General features: G+C 45.8%; 1 long non-coding RNA gene across 1 annotated transcript; it reads left to right on the top strand.

Moving 5' to 3' along the window:
• Window positions 1-2,024: 2,024 nt before the first annotated feature.
• Window positions 2,025-4,968, top strand: LOC103216086 (uncharacterized). The gene is made up of 4 exons (XR_490424.3): window positions 2,025-2,948; window positions 3,059-3,262; window positions 4,186-4,272; window positions 4,741-4,968. It is a non-coding gene; the product is annotated as an uncharacterized lncRNA (long non-coding RNA).
• Window positions 4,969-9,417: the final 4,449 nt, after the last annotated feature.

Genomic DNA, 9,417 nt, shown 5'->3' with positions numbered 1-9,417 from the left:
TCCCACTTCAGCCTCCCAAGTAGCTGAGACTACAGGTGCGTGCTATCATGCCTGGCTAATTTTTGTATTTTTTGTAGAGGTAGGGTTTCACCATGTTGCCCAGGCTGATCTTGAACTCCTGACCTCAAGTGATCCGCCTGCCTCGGCCTTCCAAAGTGCTGGGATTATAGGCCTGAGCCTCTTTCCTTTCTCTCTCTTTCTTTCTTTCCTTCCTTCCTTCCTTCCTTCCTTCCTTCCTTTTGTTTGAGATGGAGTCTCGCTGAGTCGCCCAGGCTGGAGTGCAGTGGGATAATCTCGGCTCACTGCAACCTCTGCTTCCTGGGTTCAAGCGATTCTCCTGCCTCAGCTTCCCAAGTAGCTGGGATGACAGGCACCTGACACCACTCCCGGCTTATTTTCTTGCACTTGTACTAGAGATGGGGTTTCACCATATTGGCCTGGCTGGTCTTGAACTCCTGACCTCAAGTGATCCACCTGCCTCGGCCTCCCAAAGTGCTGGAATTACAGGCGTGAGCCACCATGCCCAGCCTGGCCTGAGTCTTTCTTAAAAACTGAGATTAGTCTGAACTATCATCAGACTAATCTAAGTGACAAAATGGCAGGTCTCTGGGAAACACAGGCTAGACTTCTAAGGGAGGGATTAGAAAACAGCATAAGGGCATTTAGAAAAATCTCTGTGGCTTTTACTAAAGATTGGGAGGCAGCTCCTTCCCTTCTGGGTCCGGCTACAGAAATAGGAAATAGGCCAGCAGATTGACAGGATCAGAAGAGGTTGCCCAGATGGACAGACCTTGGGAAGCCAGGTAAAGATGGCAAACTGAATATACAAGAACTCTGGGAAACACAATTTAGGAAGAATCCAGATGTTCCCAAGATAATGAAACTGGAAAACTGTTCCTGAAGCTAATGTAGGGTCTGCGAAGAGGCTTTGCCATATCTGTCATCCAGTATAGGCTTGCAAGAGGAAGAAGGGAAGAGGGGAGAGAGCACAAAAGCAACTCCTCAGGTAGCCCTGTCTGGGTTTGCATACAACTGATACTGTGATACCCACAGCACTCTCTGGGAGGGAATGGTGACCAGGCAGCCTCACACTGGGATTCGGAAGCTAGGTGAGCCAGTAGCGCCAGGTGGCTACAAAGTGCAACAATACATTTTTTTGTTTCTGAGACAGAGTTTCACTCTTGTTGCTCAGGCTGGAGTGCAATGGCGTGATCTCGGCTCACTGCAACCTCTGCCTCCCAGGTTCAGCAATTCTCCTGCCTCAGCCTCCTGAGTAGCTGGGATTACAGGCACACTCCACCATGCCTGGCTAATTTTATATTTTTGGTAGAGATGGGGTTTCTCCATGTCGGTCAGGCTGGTCTCAAACTCCCGACCTCAGGTGATCCACTCACCTCAGCCTCCCAAAGCGCTGGGATTACAGGCATGAGCCACCACACCTGGCCACAATGATACATTTTAAAGATTAGAGACCATCCACAGTTTCAAGGTCTATGGTCCACTAGGAGGGGACCTATGACACTGCCTTGCTGTCCATCCAATGTAAAGAGGAAAACACTGGCTGCAAACCCCAGAAGCCAGCTCCACACCAGCCTCTGTTCCACGTCTGCTTCTAGTGAGTGCTCTTGGGATGCCCTCACAGCTGGCCTATGCTGTAAGCATGGGGACAGGCACTGGGCCTTGCTTCACTCCCTGGGGGTTGGGAAGGAACAGGGGCCAGAGCACGGCAAGTTGACAGGCCAGAGCAGCACAGGGCACTCAGCTGAGTCAGTGGCAGGCAGGGCGGAGGGTGGGAGGGGAGGGAGTGGTGGCCATGGGCTAGTCTAGAAAGGTAAGGGGCGTAGGAGAGATGGCAAGTGGACAGCACCTGCATCTGGGAGTGAACAGACCACATTCCCACCAGATATATCAGATTCCTTGACCAGCTACTTTTTTTTTTTTTTTTTTTGAGACTGATGCTTTTGTCACCCAGGCTGGAGTGCAATGGCGCAATCTCAGCTTACTGCAATCTATGCCTCCCGGGTTCAAGTAATTCCGCTGTCTCAGCCTCCTGAGTAGCTGGGATTACAGGTGCCTGCCACCATGCCTGGCTAATTTTTGTATTTTTAGTAGAGACCGGGTTTCACCATGTTGGCCAGGATGGTCTCGAACTCCTGACCTCAGGTGATCTGCCCACCTCAGTATCCCAAAGTGATGGGATTACAGGCATCAGCCACTGTGCCTGGCCTATTTTCTTAATAGTACTAGACTCTACAAATTTCCAGACTGTGAGAAAAATTCTAAGGCTGCACACATCTATACGCTAGTGTGTTTCGAGCTGATTCTCATTTTGGTCTCCATGTGTGGACCTTTTCTGGTCAAATATATGCAGTGCTGGACCTGAGCCCAGGCTGTGCTGAGGTCGTGAGCCCCATCTCCTTGGTCATGATGCTTATGTCAGGCATGGGTACTCGGTAGCAGAGAATCAACCTCGGGTGATCTTGGGAACTATGCAGAAAGAAGAGGGACTTTGTTCCTCTGATAGGTGTTTTTGCTGAGTGCTGTTTTGCCCCTACAAGGTCCAGACCCATCTGTGAGGTAGACAGGATAGCAGAGGTAGGAGACAGAGATCGATTCCTGATGGCTGCTTTTGCTTAAACCACTTTGAGTTGGATTTCTGTTACTTGCAACCATGAGTCCTGACTCAAGGAGAAAAAGCTACCCACTGTTGAAAATGCACTCATCACATAAATGGACAAGTTCCACAATCCGCAGTGTGATCTACCCCAAGGCCCAGGTGTCCAGAGCAACGTGTCTAGACTGGGACACCAAGGAGGGGAGCTGTCAAGTCAGAGGGGAGCAGAACTACCAGGGTCTGCATCCCATCAGCACCTGCAGCAGACAGATGGACTCTGGCAGATACAGTGGCCAGTTCCCCGAAAGGAAGGGGGCTGTACTGCGCAAGGCCGGTGAGTGCACCTCTACCATGCCAGGCTTCCATTCTCAAACCAGCCACGCTCCCTCTGGCCTGACTGTAGGCTGACCAAGCAATCCTCTCATTGCCCATCTGTTCCCTAAGGCCCTGGATATGAAGCTAAGCAATAGGAGTGTCCTGGTCACCAGGAATGAACGTACTTGATGAATTAACTAAGAGCTGACTGACATCCCCGTATGGTTAGCAGAAATCAGTCCTGGGTCCTTCTGAGACCTGGCTTCCTGAGAGCTCATCTGTGAACAGTGGACTGGACTCCTAAATGGCCCACCCTCCTTTCGCCAAAAGGAGGTAGGTTTGGGGCCTGAGGGACGTGGTGGGTAGACTGGTGTGCCTGCAGTTGCAGACGAGGGGAGTGGGGTTCTTACTGGCTGAGGTGCAGGCCCGTTTCCTGGAGAGGTTGTTCCTGCTCCTCACAGATCTTCTGCAGCTCTGCCTTCTCGTCCTGATGCTCTTGCAACTCCTAAAATGAACAAACCAACCAGAAGCTGGATAGAGGATTACACTGTCCTTTTTTTTTTTTTTTTTTTTTTTTTTGAGACAAGAGTCTTGCTCTGTCGCCAGGCTGAAGTGCAGAGTCACGATCTCGGCTCACTGCAACCTCCGCCTCCTGGGTTCAAGTGATTCTCTTGCCTCAGCCTCCCAAGTAGCTGGGACTACAGGCGCATGCCACCACACCTGGCTAATTTTTCTATTTTTAGTAGAGATGGAGTTTCACCATGTTGGCCAGGATGGTCTCAAATTCCTGACCTCGAGATCTGCCTGCCTCTGCCTCCCAAAATGCTGGGATTACAGGCATGAGCCACTGTACTGGCCTTTTTTTTTTTTTTTTTTTTTTTTTTAAGATTTAGCAACCAGAGCAACAAGCAGATCAGAATGTTTTTCCCTTTTTGTTTTTTGGTTTTTTTGAGATGGAGTCTAGCTCTGTCACCCAGGCTGGGGTGCAGTGGAGCCATCTCGGCTCACTACAAGCTCTATCTCCTGAGTTCAAGTGATTTGTAGATGGCAGTGAGAAGTCAGATGGTGGAGATAGAATGTGGAGATAGAAGGGAAGCAGAATGGTTACCGAATGACTTGGGAGTAAAAGGGAAGTTCTGAATGAGAGGTTTAGAGAAAGGTGGAAGGAGTCTGGTAGACATTTAGCAATTCATCTGCATTTTGGTCCATTTCCACTCATGGTAAGACCTAGAATTTTCTCTGTTAAACCTTTTCAGACCAAGTAGTGGAATGGTCAATTCTCTTGGGTTTGGGGAACATGGAGCAATCAAGACTGGTTTCAGCATGTTGAGAAGATGATTGAGGTAATGTTTTTTCTTTTCTTTTCTTTTCCTTTCTTTCTTTCTTTCTTTCTTTTTTTTTTTTTTGAGACAGAGTCTCGCACTGCTGCCAGGGCGGCAGTGCAATGGCGTAATCTCAGTTTAATGCAACCTCTTCGCCTCCCAAATTCAAGCGATTCTCCTGCCTCAGCCTCCTGAGTAGCTGGGATTACAGGTGTGCACCACCATGCCTGGCTAACTTTTTGTATTTTTAGTAGAGACAGGGTTTCACTATGTTGACCAGGCTAGTCTCGAACTCCCGACCTTGTGATTCACCTGCCTCAGCTTCCAAAGTGTTGGAATTACAGGCGTGAATGATTGAATAATTGGAGAGTGTCTCTGTCTGACTCTCACCATACTGACAACAATGAAGCCTAGAGAGAAGACCAGCACTGGAGAACTTTGTGCAGTCCCTGTGGAAGAGCAAATGACTCTCACTGCTCTCTTTTACAGTGGTCAGACCACTCACTCTTGACTACTGGTTTTCAGTGGACCCCAACTGACTGACATTCTGAGAAGATTAATTGTTGTCACAATGACAGTGTAAACCCTGCTGCAAGTACCAAGAGAGGTGGGTAATCTGGAATAGAAAAGACTTCTAGGGGAGGTAGAGGTGAGAGTATTGTTTTAGGGGGCCTTACAGCATGGAATCACCACCAGTGAATGGAGGTAAAGAGAAGTATTTTAACAAAGAAAAAAAATTTTTTTGAGACAGGGTCTTTGTCACTCAGGCTGGAGTACAGTGGTGTGATCACAGCACACTGCAGCCTCAACCTGTTGGATTCAACTGATCCTCCCACTTTAGCCCCTGAGTAGCTGGGACTATAGGCGTAAGCCACCAGGCTTGTCTAATTTTATTTTTTGTAGAGACAGGATCTCACTATGTTGGCCAGGCTGGTCTTGAACTCCTGTCCTCAAGCAATCCTCCCACCTGGGCCTCCCAAAGTGCTGGAATTACAGGTGTGAGCCACTGTGCCTGGCAGAATTTTCTATTAGACAAAAGCTGTCTGAAGATGAAGTAGGCAGCTTTGAAAAAGAATGAATTTCCCATTGTTTAGGGCATTCGAGCAGAGGCTTGGTGATCCCTTTACTGATATGTTGCAGAGCAATTTCCAGAACTTAGTTTAACTGGCTGGCTGAACTATATGATTTTGAAGAATCCTTCCAACTATAAGGTTTTTAATTTGTTTTGTTTTTTTAGGAGATGTGGTTTTGCCATGTTGCACAACTAATGAAGTTCATCTAATTTTGCCACTGGATGCATTATGACACTCTGCCTGTTTTAAATGAATGTATTAAATGAATCAAGCTCATTATGAAACCAGTAAAATTTTCTTCTACGAAACTTATCATATAACACAGACATTAAAGATGGGAGATTATTCTCTAAAATAGTTGACCTGCATTTTTCTCCCCAGTAGTAACTGCTTTTTGTGACAACTTTAGTTATTGATTTATCTTTCCTAATGTAGTCTATTCTGTAACGAGAAAACTGTTGTCTTGAGGCAGCTTAATGATCTGAGCTTAGGAGTCAGACACAAGTTGGAATTCCAATTCGAAATCCTTCGTAGCTGTGTGATGGAGCAAGTCACCAGATTCCTCTGAATTGGTTTTCTCGTCTGTAAAAGGGAGATAGTAATGATGTCTCCCTTACAGGATTGTGGTGAGGCTTGGGGATGATCTATCAAAAGTGCCCAATGTAGGCCTGAGCAACCCCACTGTGGGCACGGCTGTGGAATGGCTTCAGGTCTTAAAAAAAAAATGCCCAAGGCAGGAGGTACCTAATATTATTTTACATATATATGCATGTATTTTAATATATTTTATAGTGACAAAACTTGCTTGATAGGTAAATACATGGCCCACTATACAGGTCCCCTGTTTTTGTCAGGTTGTCAGGAATTCCTCCATTACAGATTTAGTCCTTTGGGAAGGTTATAGGATGTATCTGCCATCAAAATCCAGGTATGCCACGGGGAGGTATTATGCCTTTAACTAACAAGTTTTCAGTTGATAGCTTATAAGTAGGAATAAAATATACAAAATATGGGCTTATTGCAGACATTCATATAACATTCATCCTCTCATCTGAGATTTCAGACTCCTAGGAATCTCTGGCATAGCTAGGTTTTTTGCAAAGTATTTTCATTATTTCAAAAATTCTAATATAAATTGTACTCATTTCCTTTGCCTTACTCTAACTCCTTGCTAGCTAGAAGATCATTCCTTTCCAAATAGTTGAAATTACACCAGCTCAGTAATGCAACACTATCCCATGCTGGTGTGGCGGTTAAACTGCATTTGTATCTTATTCTTAGATTAGAATAATGACCATGGATCAATTATCCCTAAATACAATTTATCAGACAAAATGTTACAAAATTTCAAATCTTCTTTTTATTATTTTTTTTTTTCAGAGTCCCGCTGTGTTGCCCAGGCTGGAGTGCAATGGCATAATCTCAGCTCTCTGCAACCTCCGATTCACGCGATTCTCCTGCCTCAGCCTCCCAAGTAGCTGGGACTACAGGTGCATGCCACTATGCCCAGCTAATCTTTGTATTTTTAGTAGAGATGGGGTTTCACCATGTTGGCCAGGATGGTCTCGAACTCCTGACCTCGAGATCTGCCTGCCTCTGCCTCCCAAAGTGCTGGGACTGGTCTTGAACCAGGCTGGTCTTTTTTTTTTTTTTTTTTAAACGGAGTCTCGGTCTGCCACCCAGGCTGGAGTGCAGTGGCCGGATCTCAGCTCACTGCAAGCTCCGCCTCCCGGGTTCATGCCATTCTCCTGCCTCAGCCTCCGGAGTAGCTGGGACTACAGGCACCCACCACCTTGCCCGGCTAATTTTTTTTTGTACTTTTTAGTAGAGACGGGGTTTCACAGTGTTAGCCAGGATGGTCTCCATCTCCTGACCTCGTGATCCGCCCGTTTTGGCCTCCCAAAGTGCTGGGATTACAGGCTTGAGCCACCGCGCCCGGCCATACCAGGCTGGTCTTGAACTCCTGCCCCTGTCCTCAGGTGATCTGTCTGCTTCGGCCTCCCAAAGTGCTGGGAATACAGGTGTGAGCCACCATCCTTGGCCCAAATCCTTTTTCTTGTTTCCTTTATTTTTTTAGTATTTATTTGAGATGAAGTCTCACTCTGTCACTCAGGCTGGAGTGCAGTGGCGCAATCTCTGCTCACTGCAAGCTCCACCTCCTGAGTTCAAGTGATTCTCCTGCCTCATCCTCCCAAGTAGCTGGGATTATTGGCAAGTGCCACCACGCCCAGCTAATTTTCATATTTTCTGTAGAGATGGAGTTTCACCATGTTGACCAGGCTGGTCTCGAACTCCTGACCTCAGGTGAACTGCCCACCTCAACCTCCCAAAGTGCTGGGATTATAGGCGTGAGTCACCGCGCCTGGCCCCAGATCTTTTTTCACGTAGCAGTGCGCACACACACACACACACACACACACACACCCCAAACCAAAGTGTCAAGTCCATGAGAAAGAGCAATTGAAAGAGCCTGTAGAAGGGAAAAGATAGGGAACTATGGTATTTTGAGAACCTATCTACAGCTACTAAGGCTTTTTGGGTGTTGGGAAAACAGGCTATTGCTTAACAGGGGTGGGGAAGAGAGACGTGAATGTCATGAAACAAGAATGGGGGCATCAAAGACAAATTCATGATTACTTTGCTGGTGTGTTACAGGACTTTCTCCCCTTTGAAATCTTAGCAACATTTTTTCTATAGCACAAGCAGCTTCCTTCCAAACATTACTTGGATGATGGTGCCCTCTTTTGGGAAGACTAATATGACTCTGAAACCCTCTCTCCTACTACTTGGTTGAAAACATCCAGAAAGTAATTGACTACAGAAACAATGAGACTAAAGGTTAAACACTTAAAAAATCATTTAAAAGTCTGAATTTAGGAGCTAGATACATGCATAAATGTACATATGATAAATGTGCTCAAAGATGTCTCTTTTCCAATGCTGTCAAAACCTCAAGCTAATGTAAGCACCTCTGTGCCTCAGTTCCATGGTGCTGTTATATCAGCGGATCCAATTTCCTGTGCTACCAGCATTACTCTCCTCACTTTACTAGCAAGATTTTAGAACTGACTTGGTTTAGGTCCCATGGCAATGGTAAAAATACCCTCCTCCTTCCCTCCTATTCTCTTTGCCTTTACTTTCTTTCTGCTTTTCCACACTCAACACTTATTTTGTGACCCCAGTGTGTCTTAAATCAGTTTTTAACTGCCCCTTAAACTATTTCCATGTCACAGCATTTAAAAATGATGGTTCATAACAAAGCTGCTTGGGATAAAGTAAAAAAAAAAGGTTCAATTCCTCTTGTCACATAAAATTGATGTGCAGAGGCAAAATGGTTATTTGATGACTTTTACCTTCAACTCTCTAACTACAGAGTAAAACTAATCTAGCCCTGTAGTTCTAAAAAGATTAGAGAGAGGCAAGTTTGGAAATAGTCATCATATATATATATACACACACATGTATATATATACACGTGTATATATATACACACACAGACATATATATATATATTTTTTAATGGAGTTTCACTCTTGTAGCCCAGGCTGGAGTGCAATGGCTTGATTATGGCTTGCCGCAATCTCCACCTCCAAGGTTCAAGCGATTCTCCTGCCTCAGCCTCCAGAGTAGCTGGGATTACAGGCCTGTGCCACCATGCCTGGCTAATTTCCTATTTTTAGTAGAGACGGAGTTTCTCCATGTTGGTTAGCCTAGTCTTGGAACTCCCGACCTGAGGTGATCCGCCCGCCCTGGCCTCCCAAAGTGCTGGGATTACAGGCGTAAGCCACCGCGCCCGGCCCTTTTCTTTTTATATCTTAATGGTCAGTTTAAACAAGCTGAGGCAAAGGGTAAGGGAAATCTTTATAGGACCTTGTAACAGTAGTAGCAATTGAAGCACCCAACTCTTAACTGTTGTAAAAGAGAGTGTATCAGTGACTCTGGTAAGATGTTTGGAAAATAAAGATGTTCTAATAAGATCGTATTTTGAATTGTTGTGCATTTTAATTATTCATGCACAGTATGCCTCCCCCCAACCCCAAATCTCATCAGACACAATCTCTTGAGATTTACAGAGGGAGCAAATATGAAGAAA

The sequence above is a fragment of the Chlorocebus sabaeus genome, chromosome 9 (assembly GCF_047675955.1).
Source record: "Chlorocebus sabaeus isolate Y175 chromosome 9, mChlSab1.0.hap1, whole genome shotgun sequence".
In the NCBI taxonomy this organism is placed as follows: domain Eukaryota; kingdom Metazoa; phylum Chordata; class Mammalia; order Primates; family Cercopithecidae; genus Chlorocebus; species Chlorocebus sabaeus.
Note: the sequence above shows the minus strand (reverse complement) of the source record. Positions and strands in the feature narration are given on the sequence as shown.